General features: G+C 43.5%; 1 protein-coding gene across 1 annotated transcript in view; it reads right to left on the bottom strand.

Annotated features, from left to right (window-relative positions):
• The window catches only part of LOC144600260 (slit homolog 3 protein-like), a 595,019-nt gene that overhangs the window by 559,490 nt on the left and 21,277 nt on the right, over window positions 1–14,252 (bottom strand). The gene's annotated exons all lie outside the window — the stretch shown is intronic.

The raw sequence follows: 14,252 nt of genomic DNA on the forward strand, positions 1-14,252 counted from the left end.
AAACTTGAGAGACCTGATAGAAGAATGTAAAATGATGACAGGCATCGATCTATAGGGTAGACAGTCAGAACCTTTCTTCCAGGGTGATAATGTCAAAGCCTCGAGAGCATAGTTTTAGAGTCTGTGGTGGAATGATTAAAGGAGATGTGCAAGGCAAGTTTTTTCTTACACAGTAGACAACTGGAACAAGCTGCAAAATGAAAGCAGATATGGTAGCAACATTTAAGAGGCATCGAGACAGGGGAATGAACAAGCTGTGAATGGAGGAACATGGACCACCTGCAGGTTGACTGGATTTGTTTGAATTGGCATCATGGTTGACTCCAGACCCTTGGGCAGAAGGGCCTCTTCCAGCACTAATGAATTATGATTTATGGATGGTACACATAAAATGCTGGAGTAACTCAGCGGGACAGGCAGCATCTCTGGAGAGACGGAATGGGTGACGTTTTGGGTCGAGACCCTTCTTCAGACTCAAATGATGTATGGATAATCAAACTATGATTTATGGATGTTACGTATACTGTAACAGCCATCACCCTTGCCCTGCAGCACAGATGGCATCATTTTCCACAAACGTTTGACCCTGTCAGTCTACACCAAAACAAGCTGCAATCCTATTCCTTTGTATGATCTCCACTTGTTAGCTGTGAACCTCTGCCATGCAAGATGTAAAGATACCAATGATTGAGGAATGCATGGGTCCCACAGAGGGAAAGCTTTCTTTAGCTTTTGGCTGAAATTATTCCGGGTGTACAAACAAAATCACAGAAATTAACCTCCATGTGCCATTCACACTCGGCTCACAACTCCGACAAACATGCTTCTGAAACACATCGATAGAGAGGAGTTGTGTTCAATCGTGGCTTGTGGCAAACATGTGACTTTGTGTGGACTGTGTGTGGATAGGAGCTTGCCAGACCAAACGAAACTATTTTGAGAGATTTATTTTTCAAACGGAAATTTCATAATTAAGTTTAAATGGAAACATTATAACCATCAAACAGTTCAATTAAGAAGAAAAAATAGTCTTGGTGAACAGGAATAAACACTCTGGAGCTTGATGTCCCCTTGCTGACCACATATTACTGGTCTATCGTTATCCAGTATTAACTACATATCATAGGGAACATCTGGAAGATAAACCAAACGATGTTGTTCAGCAATTGCATTACAGATAACATGGTCTGGCTGATCATTTGTTGTTTTTGGTGATGTTTTTAAATTAATATGATCATATCTGAGCATTAGCTCATCCTTAATTGCCCTTGAGAAGGTGTTGGTCAGCTGCAGTATTTCCTTGAACTGCAGCACTGCTTCCAGTGAAGGTGCTCCCACTATGTACAGGGATGTACAGGGATCGCTGGGCGGCACGGACTTGGAGGGCCGAAAAGGCCTGTTTCCGGCTGTATATATATGATGATGATGATGATGATGATGATGATGTCCTTGAATAGAGAGTTCTAGGATCCCATCAATAATGAAGAGGTGGCTACATATTTCCAAGTCAAGAGTTTGTGTGTGCAGTGTGTGTGCGTGCGTGTACGAGTACGTGTGTTTGTGTGTGTGTATACTTGCATGTGCGCATCAGTGTGTGTTTGGGCAAGTGTGTGTGAGTACTCTGAAGGTCAAAACAACTTTTGTTTGAAAGAAGTATTGCCTGACAAGATAAACGTGGTTATAGCTAGTAATGTTCAAATATCTTAGACATCCCTCTTTTACTTCACCCATAACCTCTGGTCAACTTGCTGGTAAAAAGAGTTGATTTAAATGGCCTCATATAATTAAAGCCAGGCCTCTCTGAATAAAGATACGAGTCCATGAATTAAATGTAATGGTCGTTTGAAAACTCACATGAGCAGATAGACTGACAAAGGCCATTGTACATGAGAAAGAGCCAACTGGGATAGTAAACTCACAGCCAACAATAATATGTAGCAGGAATTAGCACCAGTAAAGAGAGGCTTGTCCAAGCTCCACTCTGATATGACCAGGCAACAATATTACCATGCCACTGGCCATACTGGTAGATAGTAAGAAATATATATTTTGCTCAATCGTCTTTACTAATGTATAGGGCCTTTCTGTTTTTCATTCCAATGATTTCAGTGGAACGAACTTAAGGCTGGCTCCACAATGGATGGGTGACCCACTTAGATAGGCTGCTGCCTTAATTGGGAAGAATAAGTTAACCCTTTTCGAAATTAAATTGAATCTATGCAAGATTTGGGACTTTGTTGAAATAAAAACACAAAACTTGCACCTCATGCTTTGCTTAGCCAGGAAGTATCAATGGAGAAATAAAGTTGTTGTTTTAGGTCCCCTTATTTAAGAAAGGATATACCAGCATTAGAAGCAATCCCAAAGAGATTTGTATAGCTACATCTTGGGATGAAATGCCCACCCTCTCTTTAACAGCTAAAGAATTGAGACCTGCGTTATTTGGAGATGTGAAGAATAAGGAATGATCATATAAAATGTACAAAAGATCCTGAGGTAGCATAACAGAGAAGATGTTTCCGCAAGAGAAAAAGACTTGAACAAGAGAACATAGTTACAAGATTAGGAACAATCATTTAATATTGTGTAGGAAGGAACTGCAGATGCTGGTTTCAACCGAAGAGAGACACAAAAAGCTGGAGTAACTCAGCAGGTCAGGCAGCATCTCTGAAGAGAAGGAATGGGTAACGTTTCGGGTCGAGACCCTTCTTCTGAATTGTCCCCTAATCATTTTAATATTGTGGTGCATAGGAACATCCTTTTGTAGATGGTTATGAATTCCTGAAATTCTCTACCTGAGTGTTGTGGAAATAAGATCATAGATGGTATTTAAGCAGGAGTTAAATGAGTTTTTTGAACGCTTAGTGGAACTGGCACAGAAGAGGAGATAAGCCTGGGCAAGTCAATCAGGATCATGTTGAATTATGGAATAGGCTCGAGGGGCTAAGTGACCTACTCCTGTTCTTATTCTCATCAGTTCTCATAATAACCTTTGATCAGAACTTGCAAATGCTGGCAGGCTACAGGGCAGAAGTAGGTGGAATCAAAGGACAAGTCGTCAATTTAGGAACACGTTCAACTGGTGAAACATGGTGTTCATAGTTGTGGAGGACTGGCTGGACCTCTGTTCAAGAAAGAAGAGGACATCCCTCAGAATTACCAGGTCGGGTAGGCAAGTGTAGAATTGGACAAGGTGAAAAAGGCAAAGACACTGAAAATTTGTCAAAGTCGAGATAAGCACTGGTTATTTATAGACATCATGAGGAAGAGTCTGAACAGGGAGTGGGGGAGGGCATAAAATGTTAGGTAGGAAGAAATAAGTTCCATGGGGGGAGAAAACAGATTTTAACAACCATAGACACAAAAAGCTGGGGTAACTCAGCAGGACAGGCAGCATCTCGGGAGAGAAGGAATGGGTGACGTTTTGGGTCGAGACCATTCTTCAGACTGAGCGTCAGGAGAGATGGAGTTATAGTGTTGTCACCTTCTCCTGCCTAACAATGGTCTATTCTACATTTTCCTTGATCTGCATCTCTTTTGATCTCTTACACTTCCTTATCTCTGTAACTCCCTCTTCCCTGACGCTCAGTCTGAAGAAGGGTCTCGACCCGAAACACCACCCATTCCTTCTCTCCAGGGATGCTGCCTGTCCCGCTGAGTTACTCCAGCTTTATGTCGATATCTTTGGTTTAAAGCAGCATCTGCAATTCCTTCCTATTGATTTTAACAATAGATACCTCATGCATTTTGAGGGGGAGTAGAAAGAGGCTTTGTGGATTTGGGGCGTGGGATGTTGAAGGCCACAGTGAGATGGTCTCCAGTGGTGATAATATCATTGATAGTCTGGACAAGGACAATGGGAGAAGAATGTGTGAGATAACAGGGATTATACCGTTTGGATAATTCTCCTCAGGAAAATTGCCCATTTCAGATTAATATAATTTCTGATGAAAGGTCTTTCACTCCTCACATTTACTCTCTGACATGCTGAGCATTTCCAGCATTTTTTTATTTTTTTTTTAGTAATTCAGGCAGCCTGTTCCAAATTATTTTTTAGAGCAAAGATCCCTTTGAAGTTTGTGGCCCATGGGCTTTCTTCAGGAATGATTCTCATCGAGATGAGCAATTGACATTTTGATTTGTCTGTGTAGCTTATTGCCATCCTTGCAATAAAACAGTGAGCTCAAGTAGACTATTCTCCCCCACTTTTCATGATCTAATTTACCTTCAACATCTGCAAACGAAGATTATACAGTGCAGCATTTTACGGGATTATTTTCTGCGGTGAGCTTTGTAAATTGGCTAAATCATCATGCAAGTTAAAGGTAGAGAGACTTATCAGAGATTCACTACATGCAGTCTCCCTTTTTATTACACTGGCCGAATGACATGCGAAGCATTCTTTCAATAATAGACCTCATGGTTCACTGTAGCTGTGAACTGCAGGTATTTGTGAACTGTGTAATGGAGTTATCAGCTCTAACTTAATGTCATGTCCATCATCTCCAGCAAGCTAAATGTAGAATTTATTATCTCTTTCAAATATACAGGGCAAAACAAAAACTCTGAACCCCATTTATACGTATCATAATAATCTTTGCAAGTTATATGCAGAATCATTGAATGAATGTTTTTTCTTCACTTGAGAAGAATGAAAGCGGATGTACTAAATCATCATAAATTGTAAAGCCTCGCAACTGAACAAAAGCTTCTTCAAATTCTCCTCAATTTTGGGAAAGATATGATCTATATGCTCTCAATTATTATAACTCACATCAATTCAATTTATCTTCATTTATTGTTTGGGGTACACAGACCACGAGGCGGCTTCGGCGTGGAGACTATGAGGAGCTCCGACACAGTGACCACGAGGAGCTCCGACACCGTGACCACAAGGGAGCTCTGACACTGAGACCAGGAGGGAGCTCCGACACAGTGACCACAAGGGAGCTCCGACACAGTGACCACAAGGGAGCTCCGACACAGTGACCACAAGGGAGCTCCGACACAGTGACCACAAGGGAGCTCCGACACAGTGACCATGAGGAGCTCCGACACAGAGACCACGAGGAGCTCCGACACAGAGACCACGAGGAGCTCCGACACAGTGACCACGAGGAGCTCCGACACAGAGACCACGAGGAGCTCCGACACAGAGACCACGAGGAGCTCCGACACAGTGACCACGAGGGAGCTCCGACACTGAGACCACGAGGGAGCTCCGACACAGAGACCACGAGGAGCTCCGACACTGAGACCACGAGGAGCTCCGACGCTGAGACCAGGGGGGAGCTCCGACACAGTGACCACGAGGGAGCTCCGACACAGTGACCACGAGGAGCTCCGACACAGAGACCACGAGGGTGCTCCGACACAGAGACCACGAGGAGCTCCGACACAGTGACCACGAGGAGCTCCGACACAGAGACTATGAGGAGCTCCGACACAGTGACCACGAGGGAGCTCCGACGCTGAGACCACGAGGAGCTCCGACACAGAGACCATGAGGGAGTTCCGACACAGAGACCATGAGGGAGCTCCGACACAGAGACCACGAGGGAGCTCCGACACAGAGACCACGAGGGAGCTCCGACACAGAGACCACGAGGGAGCTCCGACACAGAGACCACGAGGAGCTCCGACACTGAGACCACGATGAGCTCCGACACAGTGACCACGAGGAGCTCCAACACTAAGACCACGAGGAGCTCCGACACAGAGACCACGAGGGAGCTCCGACGCTGAGACCACGATGAGCTCCGACACAGTGACCACGAGGAGCTCCGACACTGAGACCACGAGGAGCTCCGACACAGTGACCACGAGGAGCTCCAACACAGAGACCACGAGGGAGCTTCCACGAGAACAACTGTCTTATAGAAATGGCCGCATGCGGCGGCAGTAGTGCGCTACTACCAAGACTACCGAGGCACGTGACACGGAAATAAAGCAGTGGGCTTAAATAAGTGCTGACGAAACTGCGAGTTTTCGTAAGTCGCTAGACAATGTGATGGCAAAAATGCAAGGACAATTAATGCAACGTGGTGATCATCTTTTCAATTTCCTCAGCCACTAAATACAGTAATATACAATAGATGCACGATGCTGATTATTGCCTTGGAGCTGGTAAGGATGCTGTGAAATTGATATTCAGCACGATAATCACGTTCACAACTATGAGTTATGCAGCAACTGTCACGTATCTAATTGCACAAGTCAGAGTGCAGATCCATGCAGAATTAATAGCAATGTAAACACTGCAAAATAGTGGTTCACTACCCATAAATTCTTCTGACAGAAAGATACTTCCCCTGAACTCTCTTTTGTCTTCCATTGTTATACTGCCACTATAGGGTACAAAGAAGGTGCTACAAATAGAATATATTGCTATGATACACTCATAAAATCAATGGGATCTCTTTGCAGATGGTACCTAATCCTACTTCAAAGCTGACTCACAATATTTCAATGCTTAAAACAAAACCCATCTGTGCTGGTCCAATTACCTGGAGCATCTTACGGTACGTGCCACAGTGAATTCACAAAATCAGCGCTGGGTTTCTCTATCACAGGAACATCTTGCCGACAAAACTTGGCCTGTAATACATTTAACTGGTGGAATGACAAATCAGGAGCTGGCCGATACTTAGCATAAACAATGGAGTCCTGGTCACTGAAGCATTAAGGAAATGATGCAGCCTTCAAAATAATTCATAACAATTGATGCAAATGGAACATGCCATTAAGACATTGCACTGGAAATCCAGACATGGTATGTACTATTTTCTGCTGACGTTCATCTTGTAGAGTTTTTACTTGAACACCCTTTCCCAGGCTTAGATGCTTTCTTCTGCTCCATTATTTCGTCTGCTCTATGCCCTTGGTTGGTGCTCCCAGTCATTCTCGATTCATGCATGCCTACTTTTGCACCCAGATCTGCCGGGCAACTGGGCTGAATAAAAAAAGCCTTGAAGGGAGCAAAATAAAGTCCTTGAGCACCTGCCACATAGGAGAAAGTAGAAGAGAAAAAGCAATCTAAATAGGCATTCGGCTCTCAGTAAGTCCACAAGGAACCCATGCAGAAAGCTTAATGCAGTCCCCCATTCATCGACAGTCTATAATTCTGAAACCTTTTTCAATATGTAACAACTATAGAAAGAGCCAAACACTGGCAGACCATAACATCAGAAAGAAGAAACAGTCAAGAACTAATCTGCATGTGGATGGTGACCGATTTAATTTGTGCTCCAATTGCGTAAATTGTAAATTGTGGTAAGTTACGTAGTTTCCTTCCGAGTTCTGGAAGTGGTACAGCAATGCAGAGTTTAGAGAGGGTGTTAACTGGAGGTCTGAGGTCCTAAATGGTATTAATGACATCAAACAGCATTCCATTCATTACATTTTGAGCCTCCATCTCATTCATAACATTACTGATTTTTTTAAAATGTTTGATCTTAATTGACATAAAGCAAAGATTAATTATTAATTTGGAAATCCCAGAAAAAGCCCCTTCTTTCATTCAGTTATGTTAAGACTTGTCTTGCCATGATAGCGTGGGATTTAGATTATACTTCACACATTGAAAGACACACAAAGTGGTTTGTGAGAATCTTTGCAGGCCACCTAATTGCCTCAGAGCCTGCCAGCAAGCAACAGGCGTAAAAAACACCCCTACAGCCTGCTCCACAGAAACCTAATACTGTGCAATAAATGAGCACGAAAGGGTGGACCAAAAAAGAAAAACTTCTAACATCTGTTTTAGTTTTTAGCAGATCAGTTAGACTTCGCATAATCCATTCTTTTCTGGTCAATGACATCTCACTGATGTGACAGGTATGGTATCTAACATACAATATGTACATTCTTCACCATTTATGTGGTTTAGGGTTTAAAGCATCATGTTAGTGACAACAAAGATAGAAAAAAAGCATTGTAAAGTATTACTTTCAGCTGTGAAAAAAATTTCAGTCCTCCAAGAGCTCAGCATTTATGATAAATGTATGCAAGGAAAATAAACTTCAATATATGTTGCATTTGCCCTGGGCCCTCTTATTGATATGCAAATACTCATGCCAGCTCCCACATACAGTGAAGAAATGCTGGCAGACTTGCAATGTAATTGGAGAAGGTTTCCTCTCAGTTTGTCTCCTCTCCTCCACATAAGCGACTTGAAGATTTTGAGCAACTTTTTGCATCGATGAAGCACATTATTTGAGCAAACTGTTTATATTACAGAGAGTTTGAGAGGAAGGTTAAGTGGAATAGGAGGAGGCATAACAAATTGTTAGATTTTGAGGGAACTATTGAAGAGGTTTTGAAGGGAAATTTCAGAGTGAATGCCCTCAATTAAGGGGTGTTCAACCCAAGCTTGACGAAACTGGGCAGTTTGTCAAATTCGGGTCATGTCAAGTGCCAAATCATTTTAGTCCTCTTGCTTGGGTTGTAAATAAATGCACTGACACGCCATATTATTTTAATTTATGACTCAGAAAGAGGCTACAATGGTTCATTGAGCCTGGAACATCTCTGTGCTGTGGGTAGTGGTGCGGTTGACTGCCAAGTCGGGCCAACAATGTAGCGGAGTTCCCAATTGTCAATACATGGCTTCACTATAGAACATGACCTACAGTGAAGGCACACCAAATGAATATACAGGTCCTCAGATAGACACAGAGTGTTGGAGTAACTCAGCGGGTCAGGCAGCATCAGTGGTGAAAAAGGATAGTTAACATTTCAGGTCGGGACCCTTCTTCAGACATTTTATATCCTCAGGTTTAGATTGCTGTTGCTTCCACCATGCTTGGGCTGGGTGTGTGCCAGTCCTTGAGTACTTGTGAGCAGGAAAGCATGTGGGAGGCCAGAGGGGGGCAGCCATCAATGAATGGGCCATGGTGTAAACCCCACAATTCTAAACACCTAAATGCTGTAGCACGTACATGGTTAAGGGACTGCAGACTGTACTAGAGAAAGACTGGGGTTAAAAAGGGATCCACAGTTCAAGGGCCCACTACAGAAGAACATACAATCAGAAGCAATTCAATCAAACTTAAAGTTGGCATGAAATAGTCCATATTATTTACCATGTTCATTCACACAGAAGTGTTTAGGTCATTTTCTATGTTAAAATTCATATCCCTTACATGCATGCACACGCATACTCTAGTCCCATGCACACGCATACTCTAGTCCCATGCACACGCACATACTCTAGTCCCATGCACACGCATACTTTAGTCCCATGCACACGCACATACTCTAGTCCCATGCACATGCACATACTTTAGTCGCATGCACACGCACATACTTTAGTCCCATGCATACGCACATACATTAGTCCCATGCACACGCACATACTCTAGTCCCATGCACACGCACATACTCTAGTCCCATGCACACGCACATACTATAGTCCCATGCACACGCACATACTTTAGTCCCATGCACACGCACATACATTAGTTCCATGCACATGCACATACTTTAGTCGCATGCACACGCACATACTTTAGTCCCATGCACATGCACATACATTAGTCGCATGCACACGCACATACTTTAGTCCCATGCACACGCACATACTCTAGTCCCATGCACACGCACATACTATAGTCCCATGCACACGCACATACTTTAGTCCCATGCACACGCACATACATTAGTTCCATGCACATGCACATACTTTAGTCGCATGCACACATGTTTGTGTTTCTTCCTGCTTTGTAAGAGATAGAAAGCTGGAACCATCCAGTCTGCATAGTCCATGCACTCTTTATATGGATCCATTGAGCCACAAAAAGATATCAAATACTTATCCTTATGCAATGTAGAGGACGCTGGTGGTGAAACTGGAGCACTAAGCTTACAGTACCTGCTGGGTACTTGGGTGTTCACTAGTTAATTTGGACAAAATGTCTCAAAATCTCACCTGCACCAGTGTCCCCTTTGTCTATTTCCCATGGTCTGAGATTGATAACTGAATACCAATTTGTTCTGAATAGGAGAGAATTTTGTAATAGAACTCAGTTCCAAGAACTGAGGCAGCATAAATTCCAATGAATACTGCGCCCTCTCTTTAAAAACAATACTTATAATCACAGTGTGCTTGAAGCAGAAATGCTGTGTTGTTACTGGAATAAACTCCTAGACATGAATTTGTATAACACCCAAAAAAATATTTTCCACATGCACACATATCTGAACAAAACAATTCAGTCATTAATAAGATGCAGACTTTTGATGCAAGATTTTTGTGAAGCCTGGCACAGTTTGTCTGAGGTATGTCAATAGTTCATGTAATGTAGAAAATTAACTTCTGGTAAGATTTTTAACCATGTTGGTCTAAATAACAATTGACACTGATCCCTCACGGTAAAGCCAACTTTTAATAATAGTGAAAGATCTTACTGAATCTTAATTAAACTCAGATACATCCCCCACGGAGTCAGAGACAGAATGCTGCACAATTTTCTGCCATGCAAACCTCAAATCGATTAACCTCAACTGGGATCCCAGCCACATCATCCTTAGGTGATTAAACCAGGCCTCTCAAATTAGAGTCACAAGAGACTGCAGATGCTGGAAAACTGCTGGAGGAACAAGCAGCGTCTCTGGAGTGAAATGGACAGATGACTTTTGGGGTTGAGACCTTAAACATGTTTGATCATTTCCCTCCATAGATGGTGCCTGATCTGCTGAGTTCCTCCAAAAGTTTATTCAAGGTTCCAGCATCAGCAGTGATTTAAGATTCCAGCATAAGCATCGCCATGTTACTGCACAGTGCAAAATCGTCTCAAAGTGTGCCCATTTTGAAAAAGTTCTCCTCATCTCTCAAGGGGAGTTCTGTGAGACCTTCCACTGTGAAGTCAAGTCAAGTCAAGTCAATTTTATTTGTATAGCACATTTAAAAACAGCCCACGTTGACCAAAGTGCTGTACATCAGTTCAGGTACTAAGAAACGAACATACAATGGCACACAAACATAACAGCACATACATAAACAGTTCACAGCGCCCCCTCAGAGGGCCTCAAACGCTCGGGAGTAGAAATAGGTTTTGAGCCTGGACTTAAAGGAGTCGATGGAGGGGGCAGTTCTGATGGGGAGAGGGATGCTGTTCCACAGTCTAGGAGCTGCAACCGCAAAAGCGCGGTCACCCCTGAGCTTAAGCCTAGACCGCGGGATAGTCAGTAGCCCCAATTTGGCCGACCTGAGGGACCTGGAGATAGAGTGGTGGGTTAGAAGATTTTTGATATGGGGGGGGGGGGGGGGCAAGCAAGTGAAGGACACTTTAAAGGCTATTTCCTGAGATCAGAGCCAGGAGGAAAGATGGAAATTAAAAAGAAAAATGCAGATACTAAAAGTTAAACAGATAATGCTGGAAAAACTGCAGTTTTGGTTCTGCTGTCCTTAGTCAGAGCTGGGAACAGTGAGGAAAGGTGTTGCTAACATAGAAGATTCAACCTTGACTTTCCACTGCCCACTGAAAGAGGAGACCTTGACACACTGGCATTTATTTCAAACTGATAAAAATGAATTTTGCGATTTTAAAAAAAAATTCGAAGCAGTAGTAAAGAGATTGTTAATGATGTTTTAAAATTCAAAACGAGACAGACGAATTTCCTAAGTTCTCTCGGAATATTTAAATAATAAATCCCAAATCTCAGTGCTCCATGCTGCCTCATTCTAACAGGAAAGCACGTCAACTGGCTGTAGACATAAAAAGCTGGAGTAACTCAGCAGGACAGGCAGCATCTCTGGAGAGAAGGATTGGGTGACGTTTCGGGTCGAGACTCTTCTTCAGACTGAAGAAGGGTCTCCAGACTGAAGAAGGGTCTCGTCCCAAAATGTCACCCGTTCCTTCTCTCCAGAGATGCTGTGCCTGTCCCGACACATTACTCCAGCTTTTTATGTCTATCTTCGGTTTAAACCAGCATCTGCAGTTCCTTCCTACACATTAAACTGGCCATTTCAGTTTACAAAACTTAGTCAGACAGTGCAATCCTTGTAGTAGCTCATATCCAAAACAGCCGACATAAAAACATTGATAACATTTGATCCCTGGTCTGTTTCCTTGAGAAAAAGGAGATTAGATCCCAGTTCTATCTATGGACATAACATTGGATCGCATTGTCTGCTGCCTCCCACATTGATTCCTGAGGTAAACTATTTCATAACACCATTACTTAATAGGCTTTTGTATGTTCTCCAAGAACTAAGCCAGCCTTAAAGCTCGGGAATATGGGAACACAATTCTCTTTAAATCTCCAAGAATTCACTGCTCTCTCTTTCAATAGACAATAGACAATAGACAATAGGTGCAGGAGTAGGCCATTCAGCCCTTCGAGCCAGCACCGCCATTCAATGCGATCATGGCTGATCACTCTCAATCAGTACCCCGTTCCTGCCTTCTCTCCATACCCCCTCACTCCGCTATCCTTAAGAGCTCTATCCAGCTCTCTCTTGAAAGCATCCAACGAACTGGCCTCCACTGCCTTCTGAGGCAGAGAATTCCACACCTTCACCACTCTCTGACTGAAAAAGTTCTTCCTCATCTCCGCTACAGCCATCACGGTGACCTTAAACAACAATCTAACGGGTTATATAGCAAAAGTAAAATTAGACTGTTGTAGTTAATGACAATGATTACATGAACAAAATCCAAAATTATCTAAATGAAAGGGTTGTGCATCATCTCATCTTTCAGAATCTTAGGGACAGAAGGATGAGTTAATCCCTCCTTGTATTCCAAAGAATGAAAGGCTATTGGGGGTAGAAGCGAATGTGTAAGGCCATAACCTCTGCTTGTTACTCCTCATATTGCTGTGACAATGACATGGCTGGTATTGTCACTGATGTGATATCTCTCTTCTCTAGATATTTCTGGTCATTCCTCTACAGGAAGGATGTGGGGGTTTGGAGAGGGTGCATGGGTGCTTTACCAAGATGCTGCCTGGATTAGATATGAACTATAATGGGAGGGTGGACAATCATGGATTGTTTTCACTAGAGTGTCAGAGGTTGAGAGGAGACCTGATTAAAGTATATCAAATTATAAGAGGCATAGATAGATAGGATAGTCAGAACCTATTTCCCAGGTGGAAATGTTAAACACTCGATGCCACAGGTTTAAGTTCAGAGGAGGAACGTTTAAAGGAGATGTGCACACAACATCTCCTTTAAACAAAGCCTAATGGGTGTTTGAAAGAACTGTCAGGGATAGATGGAAGCAGATACATTAAAGGCATTTAACAGGCTTCCAGATTGGCTCATGAATAGACAGAGCATGAGGGAATTGGGATTATGTGCAGGCAGCAGAGAGTCATTTAACTTGGCATCATATTCAGCACAGACACTGGGCCAAATAGCCTGTTCTTGTGCTGTACTCTTCTATGTTCTCTGTTCTATAAGAGTTACAATGTTTTGTGACCACCCTGGAAATGATAAACTAGGGAAAATGCAAAATGCACATGAAGTTATGACTTATTTACAAACCCACTTCCTCTGGCTGCTCTCATTCTAAAGCTTTTAACACTCTCATCCTATTTCAGTGTATATATCCTATCTCTTTTTCCTGCCCAGTTAGACGCTCGGTTCCAGATGCTTCAGTTCATTCCTGAGCAGTGGAAGATGCTTCTGTTTGAGTTATTTTAATGTGGTTCAGCTACCACACTGTGTTGACAGAGAGAAGTCTTGGTGCAACAGGAACAATGTCCAAGATGATTGCAGACTGGTCTCTGCTGCAGAAACATAGCCCTTTCCAAATAGCATGCACACACATATATTTGGAAACAAATGCACTTGTCTACACCCTCTTCAGCAGAGCCTGTTCCACCCACTCCTTTTGTCCTTTCTCTCCCAATTGCCACCTTTCTCTCTGCATCTCTGACCCCTTCCCTCAGCCTGCTCCCTGCATCTCAGACCCCTTCCCTCAGCCTGCTCCCTCCATCTCAGACCCCTTCCCTCAGCCTGCTCCATCTCAGACCCCTTCCCTCAGCCTGCTCCCTCCATCTCAGACCCCTTCCCTCAGCCTGCTCCATCTCAGACCCCTTCCCTCAGCCTGCTCCCTCCATCTCAGACCCCTTCCCTCAGCCTGCTCCATCTCAGACCCCTTTCCTCAGCCTGCTCCCTCCATCTCAGACCCCTTCCCTCAGCCTGCTCCATCTCAGACCCCTTCCCTCAGCCTGCTCCCTGCATCTCAGACCCCTTCCCTCAGCCTGCTCCATCTCAGACCCCTTCCCTCAGCCTGCTCCATCTC

The sequence above is a fragment of the Rhinoraja longicauda genome, chromosome 14 (assembly GCF_053455715.1).
Source record: "Rhinoraja longicauda isolate Sanriku21f chromosome 14, sRhiLon1.1, whole genome shotgun sequence".
NCBI classification, from domain to species: Eukaryota; Metazoa; Chordata; class Chondrichthyes; order Rajiformes; family Arhynchobatidae; genus Rhinoraja; species Rhinoraja longicauda.